We start from the raw sequence: 20,427 nt of genomic DNA on the forward strand, positions 1-20,427 counted from the left end.
CAATGGAGACAAATTTCTTTCAAATAACCACACGGATAGAGCTTGAAAAAATCATCCTGAGTGAGGCAACCCGGACCCCAAAAGACAAACATGGTATGAATTCACTTATATGTGGATGTAAGTTCCTAAGTCTTCAATCAGCAGACTATAGTCCACATAACCACAAAGGTTAGATATAGAGCAAGGTACTGGGGGTGAAGGAGGGTTATCTCCCTAGGAAGAGGAAATAAAATATATAGCTACAGGTGTTTATGGGCCTGGACATGGAGGATCAAACAAGGAGGAGGAGAAAAGGGTGCAAGGGAAGGAATGTGGGAGGAACAACTAAAGCTAAGGTCTATTTGATGGGTCATATGAAAACTTGACACTGTAGAAGATTCTTGATATATACATATATATATATATGTGTGTGTGTGTGTGTGTGTGTGTGTGTGTGTGTGTGTGTGTGTGTGAATGAAAGTGATCTAAATGAAATCATCTAATAATGGAGGAGACATAGCTTCAACTGGACATTTCCTGTCACCAAATGAAGCCTCCATTTCCAGGATCAGGTTATATCTAATTGAGTTTTTCAACAAAAGAGTCACACAGAAACCTCCAAACAACCCAGAATATTGCCAAGGCTACTGGTTGCTTTCCAAAAGTGGATGTTAAGGTCCTATTGTTGAACAAAGCATCTACACAATTTGTTGAATATGGAGAAGTTGAGTGATGCCTAGCTAGAGCCTCCATCTCTACTGACTAGTGTACATCATACTGGACAGTTTTCTGCATGCTACCATAAGAGAAAAGTAAACACCAACCTAACTACAAATACTCTTGTCTCTAATAGTGACCTTTCTGCAAAATGCATGTACAATAGTGGCAGAGATCTTCTAGGAGTAACCAACCAATACCTGTGGGGATTTAAGGCACACTCCATGAAATGGAACCCATGCCCTACACAGGTGGTCAGGAACCTAAAACTAGCTAGTCCATGGACCTAGGGGAACTCCAAATACTACTGTTCTTCTTAATAAATGAAGCAATAAGATGACTACTAATGATAGTCTGCTATATTCATATAACAGTGTGTTATTCAACCATAGTCAGAGAAGCTTTCTCCTGCAGTAAATGGGAACAAATGCAGAGGCCCACAAGTGGACAGTGTACAGAGAGTGAGAAACTTTGAAACAATTAGTCCTAAATGGGATGTCTCCATTAAATCCCCCACCTTAGAGCTCAGGGAAGCCTGTGGAATTGAGGCAGAAAAATGTTCAGAGTCAGGGGTGATGGAGGACACCAAAGAAAGAATTCCTTTCAAACACAGCAGGATCAACACACATGAACTCACGGAGACTATGGCAGCCTGTGCAGGTGCACGCACAGATCTGGGCCAAATTGGGTCTCAACACTGAGAGGAGAAGTGAACATAAGCCCCTATCCTAACCAAGAAACAATCTACAATTATAACTGCTCACAAAGGAAAAATTACTTTTCTTGAATGGAGTCTCACTGGGTGTACAAATCACACTTAAGGGCAGACTCCATGCCCACCAGCAGATGGCAAACACAAAAGCAATACAGTGATATTTGGAAAAGATTGTTGTCTCACAATGCTTTGTCTGAGATTTTTGCTTTAACCTTGCATGTCTTTTGCTTATTTACTAAGGTTTCCAGTTTCTTGTTTTTAGGAGACTTTTGTGTGTGCATACATGTGAGTCTCTGTGTTTATGTGTGTTCTTTCAACTTTTTTCTTCTTTCTTTTTCTCCTGTTTGTTTTGTCCTCATTTGGTCTAGTTTGCTTGTTTTTATTTTACCTTATGTTATCATTATTCTTTATATTATATTATTATTATCATTTTAGATGCCTGTTTGTATCTAATGAAAGAGAGAAAGAAGAAGTGTGGATTTGGTTGAGTAGGGAAGTGGGGAGAATATCTGAGGAATTAAGAGAGGTGAACTTGCAATCAGAAGGTGTTATATGGAAAAATTCTATTTCCTCTTCTTTTTTACAAGAACAGATCATTTTAATGATTTATGTTAAATAAGAGTTGTTTAAATCCATTAGGGAAAAATTAAAATTATAAGCATTTCTACAGAAGGAAGTACAACCTCAAGCGTTAAAAGCTTAACTAAAACCAACTGCATAAAAATCATCATTTAGAGCACTCAGAAACAGTAATACTAGTGGAGAAAAGGAAAAAACTGAGAGAGGCTAAAGCATAAAAATGAAGCATGAACAGGAACCACCACCAACGTCGTTTTTGGATGCAGGAATTCACAGAAAGGAAAACACACAAACTTGAGCGAGAATGAAACCCTGGGTGCGACAGAAAGCAACTCAGAATTAGAACTTTAAAAAAAAAATACACCCCAATCCTCATATATGAAATGACTTAATCCAGATGTTACCTCCACCTCCCAGATTCAGGATGAAATGTGAGTCAAACACAGGTAAGAGCTGTAAACTTTCAGAACTGTTCACACTGGAAAGCCAGCATCAGGAAAATATTTTCCTGTTCTTGCAATATACCTGACGACATGAGAAAGTAGTATGTCAAAGGAGGATTTATGCAAAGCTTACTTTTAAATAGTCAGCAGAATATCATACTTTCTTATTAAGTGGGTCTTGAAATGATTACCTTCACAGCCTCCTGGTGTTCTGAGTAAGGGCAGTTCAACACAGTGGTTGTCAAGCTGCCCTGTCAAGCTCCTGACAACAAAACATCACCTTCATCACCTCCTGCAGATCATAGTACTACAAACACCTCAATTTCTGGGAAGATTTATCAAAGAATCCACTTTATTAAAAACCATTTTAAAAGTATAGATCCTCTCCATTCAAAATGAGAACATGTAAGATAGACAGGGCAAGGTGCCAGTGTGCTCACGATCAGGTAGTGTCTTCTCTATTTCTCTGTTTTCACCACTTTGCTATCATAAATAAGCCACTCATGTCTCCATATGTACTGCTGTGGCCTTTGTGTAGGATATGGTGAAAACGTTATGAATTGAGCAGTCTCCAACTTTTGCCTATTTAGGGTATGGATTTTGGTGAGCAGGGAAATGGGGAGCATCTGAGAGGAGTTAGAGGGGGAAAGCATAATCAGAAAAATCTATTTTCAATTTAAAAATTAAATTAAAAAGAAAATAGTCTTGTGGGAAAAACATACTAGAAAATGGGAACTTTTTTAGCTTTTTATTAACTCTTTGTTGATTTCACATCATGCATCCCAATCCAACTCAACTTCCTGTCCACTCACTTATGTCCTCTGTTCTTGTAAACTCCCCCCCAAAACAAAACAAAAATAGTTAAAAGTAAAACAACAAAATAAAACAAAAACAAACAAAAATCTCAGCATGGAAGCTGTAGTGTGACCCAGGGAGTTGCACAGTATACCCTTTAGTCCATATATTTATGCTTATAAGTCTTCATTGAAATGAATCAATGGTCTGGTTCAAAACCTCGGGATGCAACAGAACACAATTCAGAATCAGAATTTAAAAAAAATACACCCCAATCCTCATACCTTAAATGGCATAATCCATATGTTACCCTCACCTCCCAAATTCAGGATGAAACATGAGTCAAACACAGGAAAGAGCCATAACCCTTCAGGACTGTTCACACTGGAAAGTCAGCATAAGGAAGATATTTTTCTGTTCTCATAATATACCTGATGACATGAGAAAGTAGTATGTCAAAGGAGGATTTATACAAAGCTTATTTTTAAATAGTCCTGTTCATTCAAAATGAGAACATGCAGGACACATGCCAGTGTGCTCATGCCCTCCACGGCAGCTCACCTATACTTCACCTGTGCAGCACAGAAGAGCTGACCCTACTCTGCCCCTCATCTGCCATGTGGTGGCATGGATGAGGGAAAGATGCCCTTCCCTACTCTCAGCTTGATACCTATGGCAGGTGGGAGAGCTGGTCCTCTCCCTCACTGACTCTAGCACAAGGGAGAGCAGGCCCTGTACCTCACCTGAGGAGCACACTAGAGCTGACCACGTGGGTTCTACTACTCTATGGATACTGGGCCCTGACTGTGACTCCTCTTAGATATCCTGCTGTTGTCCTGTGTCATGGAGATCCTGTAGCTTTGGATCTGCAGGTCTGGCCTCTTCATATACTTTAGCAGTTCATAGATGTGGTAGATGTTTGTGGTGGCCTAACTCAGAGCCGTGGTTCTGGGCCTGGTGGTATCTGGGTTGGTTAGCCCACCAGCTTTCCCTCATCATTGCCACTTGGGTGAGCTCTCCAAGCACTCTTCCAACTGGCTCACTCAATGCAGCAGGCAGCAAGTAATGGGGCCAGTTCTGCTCTCACATCCACAGGACCTATCATGAATAAGTGCCTTATATCTCCATACATACTGTTGTGGCCTTTGTGTAGGATATGAGGTTCAGTCTATGATCATCATGATGGGGAGCATGGCAAAATTCAGGCAGACATGATGCTGGCCACATCTTGAACAGAAGGCAAAAGGAAGTGGACTGTGACACTGGGTGGTATCTTGAGCATAGTAGACTTCAAAACCTGCCCCCACAGTGACACACTTTCTCCAACAAAGCACTCTTACTTCAACAAGGCCACACCTCCTAATAGTGCCACTCTCTATGAGATTATGGGGCCAATTACATTCAAACTAACACACACACACACAATACCAGGAGATAATACCCACACACTATTTTCTCTTTTCCTTTTACCATTTCACATTCATATATTGCATATCCAGGATGTGGTAAGGAGCTACAGAATAAAGCAATGAGGTTTTGCATATATTCTTTGTAGAACCCATACTATCTTTCATGCATGTACACAACTACTCTTTATGTTAAATGGTTTGATATTGTCCAACAGATCTCAGATGGTCATTTGTTGTTGTTTTTTAAATTTCTTTGAATTTTTGAATTTTTAGTTGGATAGATTCTCTTGACCTATCTCGATGCACTGTTTCCTTCCTATCCTGTGTGTGGATATTTAGTCCTTAAATGAAGTTTCTGTGTATACTATTGTACTTTTCTATCATTTCTTCTTGGTTCTTTTTACAGTTTTCATCTCTGCCAAAATTCCCATCTTCTTGCCGGGACATGGATGAGGGAGAGATACCACCTTGCCCTTCACTCCATGTACCTAGCCACCTACTGCAGACATGAAAAACTGGTCTTGGGATCATGAGAGTGGAAGAACTAGTCCTGCTCCTCACCAGCTTCAGCACTCAGAAGAGCAGATCCTGCACCTTGCCTGGGCAGCATCATAGAGAGCTGACCCTGTTGACCAGGGCACAGGTGATTTGCCCCCACAAACATGCATGGGAGGTATGACTCCATTCCTATTCTGCCATACTGTGAAGTGGATTAGGGAGAGAATATCTCCCTCCTCCCTTGTCCCTCACCACCTGTGGCAGATGGAAGAGCTGGCCCTGAGGCATGAGAGTGAGAGAATTGGCATGGCCCCACACCAGCAGATGCACTAGGGAGAAAAAAATCAGCAGAATTGAGGTAAAAGCATCTGGGGAGATAATAAATGGAGTTTCTTTTTTTGTTTTGGGTTTTTTTTTTCAAGACAGGGATTCTTTGTGTAGCCTTAGCTGCCATGGAACTAACTCTACAGACCAGGCTGGCCTCAAACTCAGAGATCCATTTGCCTCTACCTCTGGAGTGCTGATATTAAAAGCATGTGCCACCTCTGCCCAGTGAAATGAAGCTTCTTGATTGCATTCCACAAACAATATTTGCTCAAGCCATAGATTGTATGGACTATAAATCAGTAACTGAACACCATAGATTCAATCTTAAAGACTTAGCAAGAAGAGGACAGAACCATAATTCTGAAACAAAGAGTGCCTTTGTATATCTTATCTTTATTTGAGGTGGGAGAAAGAAATGTTGCTAATCCTGCTGGAAATCAAACCTTCAATTCCTAAGAAGCATACAGATGCAAACAAAAATAAAGATTAAAAAAAAAGACAATATCCAGAAAAAAAAACAATATTCTTTGATCTAGCTTTGGTCTCTAGTGACAGAGATAAAAAACCACTACAGATAATATCTTCTTTTGAGGAAACTAAAAGCTGAAATCCCCTTGTCTCTGGCATTGTTAGGGATACACACACACACACAATTGTCAGAAGACATCATACTGGAGGCAGGCTGTCAATGGTTAGATCTCAGTAAGGACCATGTACTTAAGATATCTCAACACCTGTCAGCAGTTAGGTGCTGTTTTCAGACTATTTATCTTAAAGCATGAACTCCTATCAACCACCTGTGATGAAAGCAACCCAGGCTAAACACAGAGAACCAGCTATGAGTATCGCTTTATCAAAGGAGGGATCATGATGTTGTGTCCCAGGAGTTCAGGCAAGCTGGCCTTAGGCCATTTCAATGACCTAAAGTCAAGAAAGGATGTGTGATGGCTGGTCCCTTGGGGAATTTGTAGATGGTACACTTCAACAGCTTTTTTTTTAAATTTTACTCTTACTTAGGACTTTTCCCACAGTAACCCACGGATCACTCTGGTATATGTGAGGCAGTGAAAAGAAATTGTAGTGAAAAGATGAGTCTAGAATAGATTCTGAGTTTACTAAAAATACATTTTTTCTTTTTTAAAATTAACATAATTTTTATTGATTTTTTGGGAATTTCACATCATGCATGCTAATCTCACTCATTTTCCAATCCCTCAATATCCATCCTTCATTCTTGTAGTGCCCCCTGAAAGAAAAAGATATAATAAAAAATAAATAACAATAAAATAATGAAAATAAGATAAATTTTAAATGCAAATAAGAACATTAATTAAAAACAAACAAACAAGAAATAAAGACATTTCACTCCACTGTCTTTCCTACCTCTCTATCACCTCTTCATTAGTCTTGGTGGCATTAGGAGTTGTGTGTATCATGCAATATACTCTTTTGTCCACATAGCTTTACTTGCAAATGTTCATTGTTTAATGTGTTGTTGGTCAGATTCAAAGCCTCTGGCTTCTGGTACACCATCACTGAAAACTCCTCTAGGATATCCTGCATTTTCTCTGAGTCATAGAGATCCTATGGCTATGGTACCAAAGGACTAGTCCCTTCATGATCCCCAGCAGGTCATAGATGTTGGGGAGTGCCCACTTAAAGCCCTGGATGTGTGTCTGGGTGGTAGCTGGTTTGTTCTGACCCAGCTGCTAGGACCACTCCCTTCAAATGAGTGGCAGAGCCAGCTCTTCCACACTCATGGTAAGGGGTGGGACAAGCTTTTCCAAATATTGGGCTAGGAGCCAGCTCTTCTACTAAGGGATGGGACAGCTTTCCTGTGCCAGGGTCATCGGGGTCTGTTATCTCTCCAGGGCAGTGAAGGGCTGGGCCTGTTTGCACAACCCTTGTACTTCAACACATGGTTCCAATGGACCCCTGTGGTAACACAGGACAACAGACATCAACACAGGCCCCAGCTGCAGCAGGGCCATGGACCCAGACATAGCTATCAGCAGCAGCTTGAGCCCAGATGTCACCATGGCCCTGGGTAGCAGTGTAGGCCTTTCAGATCATCATGGGCTCAGCAGCAGCATGGTTCCCTGACTCCAATATGGCCCCAGATGGTGGCCCAGACACTGGGCAGTCTCATGGCCTTTGGTGATAACAGGAGCCATGGACCTCAACACAGACCCTGGCTGTGGTAGAGCCATAGACCCAGATATGGCCCTCAAGGGCAGCTCAGGCCGGGTTGACACTATCGCCACAGGAGGCAGTGCAGGCTGACAGATGGACATGGCCCCTGTTACAACACATCCCTCAGTCCCCAACATGGCTACAGGTGCATCTGTGTGTCCTTTGGTGATGATTCAGGCCATGGACATCAACACAAATGCAGGCTGCAGTAAGACCATGAACCAGGCTGCAGGGTGGCCCTCAGACACCAACACAGGCCCAGGGAGGGGCCCATACCTCTGGCTTCTATACAAACTTCCATGGTAACAGGCACAGTAACTGCCCTTTTGCCTTGTCTGCAGTAGGGCCACAGACCCAGACATGGCCCTTGGTTATAGCTGAAGCCTGGATATCTTCATGGCCCCAGGGGTAACTCAAACCACTCAGATTGGGATAGCTTGTGCTGTGGCATGGCCCTTGGGCATCAATGTGGCCTCACTTGGCAGCCTAGACCCTGTGCATCCTCTCTCTTCAGTGGTAACAAGAGCCCATGGACATCAACACAGACGTGGCTGTAGAACGTCTATAGACACAGACATGTCACTTGGTAGAAGCCCAGGACTGGATGTCGCCATGGCCCTGGGTGGTAAGCAGGCCTCCCACATCACCCTGTTGCTCACTGCCCCTACCACTCTCCAGAAGACATGAACCATTCTGTCTTTCTCTTCTGCACCCCACCATATACTATCTCGCTATAATATCACCCAACCATCTGATGCTCAAGGATCTTCTCCCTGCCTAGGGCAAATGGCTCTGGGTGGACAAGACTGTCCATCTCCACCTGCTCAGTCTTCTAAGAATACATTTTTGATCTAGCCATATAGAAAGAATGGCAAATATTTAGGTAGTGCTACAACTACTTGGTTCTAAGACTCAAGATAATAGTAGAATAATAGTAAAATTAAAACAAACTGCTGTACTTCTAGAATTTCAGAGTATATTCACTGAGTGAATGATCAGAATCCTTAAACCTATTGAATAATGACTGTATATTGATTCCTGAGAATTTATAACATTCATCGTCCAGTATGATAGAAAATGAGTATCTGGACATATGGTTTATGAACTATTCCTGTCCACGATAACTCACTCACCTGTAAGTCAGCATTTATTTATTGAACATTTGCTTGTACATGATATTAAAATATATGCAAAGATAGATAACAGTCTCCTAATGAGCCTAGTCTACTAGCAGAAATAAAACAAATACATAAGGATTACCAAACAAGGGACGATTACATCTTGAAAGAAGAAGTAAGAATCATGGAGTTTCCCAATGTGAATGGAGTTTTAGTTCACAGAAGGAAAGTGTTCTGGTCAAAAGAAATAAATTGAAAAGCACAGTATTTGTTCAGAGGATAATATACAGTTACTGAGCTGAGATAGAATTATATTGTGAAAAGTAAGCACCCCTGAAAACCAGACCTCTAAAAACTTAGATGTGTGTAGCTAATATGAGAAGGAGTTCAAGAAACTTGAGAGAGTGAGTTATAAATTCATCTGGAGAAGGGGGGAAAAGCTAATAAGGAGTGAATTAATGAGTGGGTTGTTACTTTGGGCAAATAAGACACATTCCCACCAGACACCTACTGAGAGACTGAAAATACAATTCAGACTTGCTGTCACAAGGAAAATGGGGTCATTATCTATCAGCTCCCATCTGTCTTTGTGTTGTAGCATATTATTTTAAGGTGTGTTACTTTTGTTTAAGTTGCATTTGTTTAACTCTGTGAAGCTGTGTTTCTTTGCCTGTTTGAAACACCTGAGGGTATAATAAAGAGTGGAATGGCCAACAGTGAGGCAGGAGAAAGGATAGGTGGGGCTGATGGACAGATAGAATAAGGAGAAATCTAAGAGGAAAATAAAAGAGCAAAGAGTGATAGAAGAAGGAGGAGGACTTCAGGGGCCAGCCACCTAGCCACCCAGCTACACAGTCAGACATGGAGTAAGAAGGAAAGAAAAGATATACAGGAATAGAGAAAGATAAAAACCCAGAGGCAAAAGGTATATGGGATAATTTAAAGTTAAGAAAATCTGGCAAGAAACTAGCCAAGCTAAGGCCAGGCATTTATAATTAAAAATAAATCTCTGTGTGTGATTTATTTGGGAGCTGTGTGGAGGGCCCCCCCAAAAGAGCCAAAGAGTAAAGAGTCAAAAAGCAAAAACATTTTGTCACCCAACATGGGGCTAGAGTAAAAGAAAATCTAACAATATCTTTGGTCATGGGTTACTTTTTCTTGAGCACTAACACCAAGACACTTTAAGCACACATGTTTCTGCAACTAGAGAATGTACTCAGGCAAGCAGACATGGGTACTTAAGGCAAAAAAAACCTTTCATGTGTACAGAGAAGTAGCTCTTAGAGGTGCAGGCAAGCCACAGGCAGAACACCATCTTTAAAGAGGAGGAATCTAAAGTACCAAATATGAGTCAACCTCACAACCTTAGTGTTCCCTTTATCTACATTCAAATCTGTAGACATTTTAGAGCCTTGCACACTTTGGAAGGAGAAAACCTTGCTTGAAAAGGAATCTGCATGTGGCAGGAACTGGAAGAAAAGACTGAAATAGGCAGGATATTGTGAATCAGCCCAGAATGAGAGTGCCATTAATAAAAACAAGAAGATGATGGACAGGTGTGTGTGTGTGTGTGTAAGAGAGAGAGGGAGAGGAAGAGAGAGGGGGGAGAGAGTGAGAGGGAGGGAGACGGAGAGACAGGGAGAGGGAGTGTGTGTGTGTGTGTGTGTGTGTGTGTGTGTGTGTGGAGAGAGAGAGAGAGAGAGAGAGAGAGAGAGAGAGAGAGAGAGAGAGAGAGAGAGAGAGAGAATAGCTTAAGGAAGCTTGTTTGGATGAAGAGATAACTGATGGATGGACAATGAAGGATACAAGAGATTCTGACATTTTCAGTCTGGGAAAATGTTAGTTACATGAACAGAAACAAATCCAAATAGTAGAATATTAGGACTTCTTTTTTCCTATTTGAACTTGAATTCAGCATTCAAACCCTTTCTAGATTTTGGTCTGGGCTGCCATTAATTTAGAACTTGTAGCCATCTCTGGGTGCTCTTCTGACATTCTGTGCCCAGAAGGACAGGGTTGGGGTGCAAGGCACCATCATAGCCATCACCTCACACGGAACTACAGGCTATTTGGTTTTGGTTTCATTTTTTATTAAGCATTTTCGTTTTTGATTTGGATTTGTCGTGATGGTGTTTCTCACTATAAAACTACAAGTCTGTTCTCACCTATAAGGGCAGTCTGGTCTAGGCAGAGAGTAAAAATTCTCCTCAAGTAAAGTTCAATGCTGTAACCACCCTGACAATAAAGAGGCCTTCATCCCACATGTTGTCAAGGTACCTTAATTCTTGTCAGGACATTTATAGCTTTCTTGTTTTTTGTTTACACCAAAAATGCACCTGAAAGAACGTTAGGACCTCCTCCCTCTTTCTCAGGCTGTTTGCTTGTTTGCTGGCTGACTGGCTAGCTGGACGGATGGATGGATGGATGGATGGATGGATGGATGGATGGATGGATGGATGCTAGATGGCTGCATGGCTGGTTTGTTTACTGCTGAAAACATAAACACTAGTAGGGAAAAGCTCCAGTGAATCCTCAGTAGATTAAGAGTATGGATTCCCAGGAACTTTGGTTTTCATTTTTTTTCTCTGGAAATAGGAAACTGTGGCCAAGGTACTTTTGTCTTGTACCTATTTTAACTCCTTGAAAAACTAATATGGCAGTACAGAACACTATCATTTGTTGTGATAATAATAATTTGCAATTATTGTGATTTCTACCTTGGGGTGGTTTGGACCAGTACAGAGTAGGGTCAAACCACAATGGCACACAAATGCTGGATATATACAAGTTGTGAGGGAATCTCTGAAAGATGAGCAGTGGTTGGGGGAGTTAGGCTAAGGAGATCCCTTTGGCATTAAAGGGATAGTGAGTTAATTCTGTGGCTACAGCCAGACAAACTCATCCTCCACCTATAGATTTTCCAAGCAAGTTCCATTTCCTCCTAGAAGAGTTCTGATCTGAGCCAAGAGTGCCACCTACCGACACTTGAATGCTAAATATTTATTAGACACTTTGGGGGTTACACATAGAAATCAGTTGTCCAAGATCTTGAAGTATCATTGTTTTAAAAAAAGGGGCATGAAGATGAAGTGTGTCTAAATACATGTGTGTGTGTGTGTGTGTCTGTATGTGTGTGTGTGTGTGTTTGTCTGTGGAATGGCTAGTCATAGACTTGTCCTCCATCTGTGAGTTCTCTTCAGATTCTCTATTTTTTTTTTAATTTCTACTTCGTCCTTGTTACCTTTTGGTCCTCAATCTAGTTTCTTTTTAACAAGTTCCTCTTTCCTGTCTAACACACACACACACACACACACACACACACACACACACACACACACACACTTTTCCCTTTTGAATTTACATCTTTTCTTTATTCTTCAGAAATTCATATTTGTATGCAATGGAGTTTGACTGTATCCATCTCCATTTCCCTCTTCTAATTCCTCCCATAGACTTTATATGTCCCCTCCCAACTTCATGCCTTTTTTAAAAAACCATGACACATCAAGATCAATGAACATATTAGTATGGAAGGGGGAAAAGTTCACAGGCTCCCATCCCTAGACAAAGAAATGAAGGCAACAAATGTCTATGGGGAGAAAGAGAATTAGCCCCTTTGAGAGATGAGCCCACTTATTGGCTGTGCAATATAGCGTGGTCAGCCCTGAAACTGTGTACACAAGAAAAATAGACTCAGCTGGCCTAATTATATATTTGTATACACACACACACACACACACACACACACACACACACACACACACACACTCACACCCTACATATACGATGTGTATGTGTGTGTGTGAGTGCATGTGTGTGACAGCAATAAAGAAAAAGAAGCTACCACTTGAGAAGAGTGAGTATGAGAGGGGCTGGAAGGAGAAAATGGGGGCCAGAAAGAGTTGTAATTCTACTTCAATTAAAAACATTATAAACGCCCTTTCCACTCGGCCATTCTCCTGCATAGGAGGAAGGCAACGTGCCCAGATCAAATGGTGTGATCCTGAAGCTCCACTTTCCTAAGAATTTGCAGCAGCAAGTGGACACATGGTCCAACCAGCTGGCAGACAAGACCCACAGACACAAGGACCGGCAGGAGGAGGTGCTACATGGCCCCTCGTCCCACATCCAGTCTCATCAGCCCTTAGTGAGGTGCCCAACAGTGAGATACCACACCAAGGTCCAATCTAGTAGGGGCTTCAGCCTGTAAGAACTCAGGGTAGCTTGTATCCATAAGAAAGTGGCTCACCCCAACTGGATCAGGCCCTCTGTATAAGTGAGACAATCTATTAGCTTGAACTGTTTGGGAGGCCCCTAGGCAGTGGGACCAGGACCTGTCCTTAGTGCATGAGTTGGCTGTTTGGAGCCTGGGGCCTATGCAGGGACTCTTTGCTCAGCCTGAGTGAAGGGAGGAGGGGACTGGACCTGCCTCAACTGAATCAACCAGGCTGAGCTGAATCCCCAGGGGAGTCCTTGCCCTGGAGGAGATGGGAATGGGGGTTGTGTTGGGGGGAAGGGGGGCACGGGCGGAGGGAGGACAGGGGAATCCGTAGCTGATATGTAAAATTAAATTAAATTATAAAATATAAATAAATAAATAAATAAATAAATAAATAAATAAATAAATAAATAAGAAAGTGGCTCACACTCTGTGGACCCAAGGAAGCGCAATAAACCCACTGAATCACTACAGGCCAATGCACAGCGCCCAAAGGAGTACCTCTCTCCAAGTTCATGCTTTCCCCCAGGAAGCCTTCTGCTCCAAAGAGTGGTAGTTCTGCTGAAGAGCTTAAATTGGGCACCCAGCTAACAGGACTGTGATGCCCATCCGGAATGTTTGCAGCAAAGGAGAAAGCCAGAGTCATCACAGACGAGGAGGAGAACTTCAAGGCATTTGCCGGTCTTCTCATGACCCGACACCCGGCTCTTTGGCATATGAGCAAAACTGGCGAAGGAAGCTGCAGAGCAAGATGCTGAAAAAAAAAAAAAAAGTAATGTGCTGTTGGAGTATTGCGATAAATTTTCCATAAAGGAGGAAAAATTATAAACAAATTTATTGGGAAAAAATCTAGGCCTTAACAGGTGTTTTGTCCTTCCAGGTATTTTAAGTAATCATCATTAATTTCAAAGAAATAAATCTCCAATGAAAGAATTTTGCACTGGATTGAGAAGCTACTTTGGAGCATATGTCCTCAAATCTTCAAATTGCATAACATAAAATTTGCTATACATGTACTCTTACCACAGATACTAAAATGAACCTTTCCGTTTAAGCAGTATAGTGGGAACTGGTAAAGAAGAATTTAATACAAAGCTCATCTATGGCCCCTGCCAGAAAACCACAAAATATAGGACTAATCTTAAGCTTCAGTTTGCTTATGCTTAAGAAAAAATAAGCCTTCCACAAAGAGTGCATTATAGATTTTATTTTGCACTGCCTCCCACTGGATGTCTTAGGCTCTCCCCATGGTGATTATTTTCTCCCAGCTTTAGCAGGACAATAATAAAAAATTTCTAAGCAAGAATGTTCAGCTTTTACTATGTTCCAGGTAGCTTCATCCAATGCACTACAGGTCATATTTTTCCTTATTAACAAAAGGTCATACATTAATTAAATATTTTCTCATACTAGTCAAGGACATCTTAATTTAAAACCAAGCTCTCCTCACTTCAAACAACTTCCAGTAAAACAGGCAGCTAAACAGACAGGGCCTGATCACAGATCCACAATTCAGGAGGTGCCAGCTCTTAATGAAACTAATTGCCAAGGCAGCATATTCTTCTGAAATGCACCAGAGGAATGAAGGAGGAAGTGGACTATAGTCTTGCTATTGAATCTTCTTACCATTTATTCTCACTGTGTACTGGCTAATTTATGTCAACTTGAACAAGCTGGAGTTATCTGAGAGAAGGGAACCTCAACTGAGAAAGTGTTTTCCCTGGATTGGACTCTAGCCAAGCCCGTGCATTTTCTTGATTGATGATTGATGCGGAAGGGCCCAGTTCATTGTGGGTGGTGCTACCCCTGGGCTGCTGGTCCTGAGTGCTAAAAGCAAGTAGTCTGGGAAAGCCATAAGGAGTAAGTTAAGCAACACTCGAACCATGTCCTCTGCATCAACTCCTGCCTCCACGTTCCTGTCCTGTTTGAGTTCCAACCCTGACTTCTTCCATGATGGGCAGTGATATGGAAGTTTAAGCAAATAAACCCTTTAAACTCTGAACTGCTTTTGACAATGGTGATTTAGCACAGCAATTGAAATCCAAACTAAAAGTAGAATTCACTTCTTCCCACTCAATACAGTGACTTAGTCACAATTAAAGGGGCATTCTTCATTTTCTTTCACATTGAATGGACCTTTTGTTTGCCTTCCTCCACACTTCAAAATCTCCATGATTTCCTCCCCCACTTTGAAGTTAGACCTTGGCACATGAAGATCTGAAAGATGACATGTGCAAAGAGACAAAAGCTGAGGAAGCTGGTGGTCTCCCCTCAGAACCTGACTTGAAGACTAAGCTAATAGAACTTAGGTGAAGTGAAAAAGTAACCACATCACCAGCTTCTGCCTTTCAGCAGCTGAAGCCCATTTTGTCTGATAACAAAAGCATGGCTGCAAACAGCATGTAATCTTTACTGCTTTCTTTTTAAGATCATTGTCACTAGACTTTTGTGGACAATGATAGTCAGGAAGAAATGAGTAAGGAATCACCCATTGACTCCAAGAAAGGGTTAATCAAAGAATCACTGTTTGGAGTGAAGATAAATAACCGTAAGATTAACATGTTACAACTTCTGACATAAGCCATTGGCAATGAACTCTCCGAATATCTCCAAATATGGCTAATACAGTGTTGGTAAGAGGGGGACAATCTTTACAACATATCTATGGAATTTGTGAGTCGTAGAAGCTTGAGACTGAGCCTTACCACCATATTAGCTCCAGTCTGCATTGCAGCTATTTCGTGGGAACTGAGCATATGCTTCTCTGTTGAAGTAATACTATTTGCTGTGGTTTGTAGCAGTCCGCAAAGGCCACACTGATTTGAGAAGCAGGAGCAGTATCAAAAGTCAGTTATTCTCTAGCTGGATGCCATTGATGCAGAACAGAAAAAGAGAGGCAATGTAAGGGAGCTGGGAAGCAAAAGGAATGTCTCACCTGGGAATATGATTTAAGTCTCTTGCCAAAAATGTGCAAACCACCTGACAACAACTATGTAACGCATTGTCTGATAAAATCTCATGAACAATATTATAAATGGCATTTATAGTCAAAATTATACTCTTGACCTCCTTGTGACTTAAGTACAATAAGAATTCTGTTGTCTTTTTTTGACTTATATTTTATCAGCCTATAAATCTTTACAAAGCACCTCATAAAGCACCTAATAAATTTGCTTCCTATATTTAGATAAAAATAAGTATATGGAAATCTATGATCCTGCGAGCTAAGTTAAAATATAATCGGGGGAATGGTGGAATGCATGTGATATGAAAAACAGAGGGCATAAATACTAGGAGTTAAATGTAGGTGAGAATGGGAATGAGGCATTGAGGAGTAGAAAAGTTGGGAGATAAGTGAACAAAAACCAAGGATATATGGAGACATATTATAGATCCTGGTAGTTTGTAAGCTAACTTAAAATAATTTTGGAATAAAAATGAGTTCCAACTTTCAATACACTGCTGCTTCCAGGATACATGCATTATGAAGTGAAAATTTTGGTCTCAGGCAATGAGTCACTAGTCATGGAGGCCCCAACAGCACCTTACACAACACAGACTGTTGGCATTGCTTCTGTTGACCATCATAACTAGGTAACAAGACCCTTTTGCTGAAGACACCACACATTAGGTTTGCAAAATACAACAGAAATCAATCTTGAGCTAGCCAGGAAACTATCTTATGTTACCTAGCTTTTCTAGTTCTAGAAGGTGCTATGTAGGCTACTGGAGATCTTATCTCTCACTGGACACTGAATTATTGACCTGATAGGCAAGATGCACCCAGCGGTGAAATTATGGCATGGCGGTTCTCGTGGCAACTAGGAGCTTTCTGACTTGGTTTGAGGCCTGCTCCACAAGAGCAAACTCATTGGCTATTATAAACCTGCTCAAAAGCTCATGGCCAGTGAGGTTATAGCTCCAAGGGAAACCTACCATTGTTTTTCTAAATGGTCATGCTATAAAATTGCCTCATAAAATTTATGTTTATACTCATAGATCTGTGCTGTTTTTCATCTTGGCCAGAGAAGCAGTGGTTAATGGAGAGATTTATTACTGGTCAAAGTGTTGAGAATAAGTGACTGCAAGTGCTCAGCTATCATGCATAAAGCTGTCATTAAGACACTTCTATGAGACTCTGTCTTGAGAAGACTGAGTCATTCTTGAGTGTATATCTGGTGTGTGTGTGTGTGTGTGTGTGTGTGTGTGTGTGTGTGTGTGTGTGTGCGTGTGTGTGTGTGTGTGTGTGTGTGTGTGTGTGTATGTATGTATGTATGTGTGTGTCCATCCATGATTTAAAATATAGTAAAATTTTAACTCCAACTTCATATTGACCCCCCCAGAGATTCTTTCCTGTGGCATAAACTTAGATCCTGCTTTCACATAAGTAGAATTCCCTTTAAAGAATTCTTCAGGATACACAGCTAACAACATTAAGCTATGTCTCCACTGCCACCCATGCCTATTGTGGGCCTGAATGTTTTCATATATATTTATATACAGCTCTTAATTAATAAAGCTCTGAAATTAATATGTTGAAACCTTAACACCAATGCAATAGTAATTAGAGGCAGAACAATTAGAAGGTGATTGGGCCATGAACCCTCATTAGTAGGGTTAATTTCTTAATAAAACATAATCAAGAAAACTTGTTCACATTTTTGACCATGTAAGGACACTAAGAAGCTACAGCCTGTAAGGAACAGTCCCTTACTAGACACAAAATCTGCTAGTGTCTTGATCTTGGACTTCCCAGCCCCAATAATTGTAAGCAATACATTTCTGTTATTTACAAGTTACCCATTTGTAGTATTTTACTATAGCAACACATGGGACACCTATATCAAGTCATCACCCCCTAGACTTAGAGACTTGCAGGAGAAGGAACCAAAAGAATATAAGAGCCAGAGGATGGGAGGAGTGCTATGAAACACTGCTATCTTCTGGACACAAGATAGTTATTGCACAGATGGACACATAGAAGCTTTGCTTGCATGCACAACACTACACAAGCCAGTTAAAACTCCAACATGGATATGTAAGTTCTTCTGAGGCCCTAGTCCTAGGTGAGGAGCTACTAATACTCAATGGCAGCAGGGGTGGAGATGAATCATTTCTCTTTGGAAGTATGGCCATCGGTCAATTACAAACGCTCTAGTGATTGCCTCCTGAACATATGAGGCAACACTAACTGGACTCTCTGAGTTGTGAAATAAAGAGGGACATAAAGCTAAGAGAGAAGTGTTTTAGAGTGTGTATGGAATGTGTGTGGAGTCAAATAATTTGGTGAGTCCTTTTATAGAGAGAAAAAAGCCTAATTCACAGGAAGCTCTAAAATCAGATACAACAGAAACTACAATAGAACTTAACTGCTGTGGGATGTTCTGTATGGCAAATGTGTTGCTGATTGGTCAATAAAACACTGATTGGCCATTGGCTAGGCAGGAAGTGTAGGCAGGACAAGGAGGAGAATAAAGCTGGGAAGTGGAAGGCTGAGTCAGAGAGACACTGCCAGCTGCCATGATGAGAAACAGCATGTGAAGATGCCGGTAAGCCACGAGCCATGTGGCAAGGTATAGATTAATGGAAATGGATTAATTTAAGCTGTAAGAACAGTTAGCAAGAAGCCTGCCACGGCCATACAGTTTGTAACCAATATAAGTCTCTGTGTTTACTTGGTTGGGTCTGAGAGGCTGCGGGACTGGCAGGTGACAGAGATTTGCCCTGACTGTGGGCCAGGTAGGAAAACTCTAGCTACACTTAACCCTGTAATACTTTACATAAACTTGAATTATTTGAGTCATTTTTTCCAATAACCAGTACATTTCTGTGGGAGTGAAACATTCTTAATTAAGCAAGCACAGACTTTCTGAAATCTTCCAGCAGGAAAGTGTAGACATGATTCATTGACTCTCCTCCATCATCCAGGTCATTCTGTGGACAGGCTTATGAATTACTGAAAAGATCCTGGAACTGGATTGATTATTCAGAAGATAATAATAACTGCATCCAAAGATACAGTTCACTACAAAATCACATTATACTAGACACACTATTTCATCCAAGAAATTTTACTGAACATTTATTATGTGCTTGATCCTGTGAGCTGGAGAAGTTGTTTATCTTAAAAAGTGGTAGGAAGAGTAACAGTAGTATAAGGTGTCTCTAAGATAAAACGTGGGACTATCTAGGGCTTAGAATACATGACTCAATGGATAAAAATATTGCCACTCAAGTAAAAGGAAAATTCTGATAGGAATGGCAAGTACCTGTAATTCCAGTTCTTGAATAACAGAGACAGAGATCTCCTTATCAGACTAGTAGAACTGGAGAACTCTGGGTTCACTGTAGAGACACTGCCTCAATAATCAAAATGGCAAGTGATCAGGAAGACACTTGATGTCAACTTCAGGCCTACACATATGGAAATACACCAGTGCTCACATACAGGAGCACTCACTCATCGACATGCATCCACACAAATGGAAGCACACATACACACACACATGCACACCATACATATGCATCCAAAGTATCTTTCTGTCTACAAAACTATTTCACAAATATAGCTCAAAAAATTAAGATACTTTGCAATTTCATGAACTGAAATTCTCTAAATTAACTTTTAGACTTGGCAATTATTTACAGCATTTCTTCCTTGATTATTATAGAGAATGTCTCCCTCTTCTTATCGCTTTCTTTTCTTCTAATCACTTTGTCTCCTTTCTCATAGGAACTATAAAGCAGGCCAGCCAACAGAATGAAACCACATCATGAATAACTTTCTCTTCTCCATTTCAGACACATTATTCACTGATTAATTGCCACAATCAAAATATGAATTGGTTCAAAGTCTCCTTCTGATCCCCTAGTGACACATTCTTTCAGTATATAACAGACTAATTCTTCAGTTACAAAAAAAACATTCATGTCAAGTGTTTTCAAAGCACTGCTTATGGGATTCTGAAGAAAAGATACCAAGGCAAATCCTTTCATTGGCATTTGCCAGTCTTTTCTGATATCTATACAGCCCTGAATCCTGAAGTGAGTTTTCCGTGGCTGTTCAGGCTCACAGTCCACCAGAGTATGACATATACTATACAGTATTTCTGAAGGAGCCAATCATTTGCACTATGCAAATGAAAAGCCAATCTGTAATGAAAAATAAAACAGGGAAAATGTGGCATCCAAAGTGAAAGAATGTCCATGTCAAGGGAAGCTTTATCAGAAACTGGGGGTAGAGGTATTCTAGAAGGAACTATCACAGAAGAACAGAAAGCTGTGGATTTATCTGGTGGAAACTCTCCACTTGAAAGGGCCAAATGTTGACAATTTCCGTTTAGGCCAAAGAAAATCTGAGATTTCTGGTGATATTTTAATTGTGCTGAAATGTGATTTTATTTGTATGTTAATAAATAAAGTTTGCCTGGAGATT

General features: G+C 40.9%; 1 pseudogene; it reads left to right on the forward strand.

Moving 5' to 3' along the window:
• The first annotated feature begins 7,451 nt into the window (after positions 1 to 7,451).
• On the forward strand, positions 7,452 to 13,820 carry LOC128097008 (60S ribosomal protein L13-like; annotated as a pseudogene).
• Positions 13,821 to 20,427: the final 6,607 nt, after the last annotated feature.

The sequence above is a fragment of the Peromyscus californicus genome, unplaced genomic scaffold, assembly GCF_007827085.1.
Source record: "Peromyscus californicus insignis strain IS unplaced genomic scaffold, ASM782708v3 Scaffold_5__1_contigs__length_169319896, whole genome shotgun sequence".
NCBI lineage: Eukaryota > Metazoa > Chordata > Mammalia > Rodentia > Cricetidae > Peromyscus > Peromyscus californicus.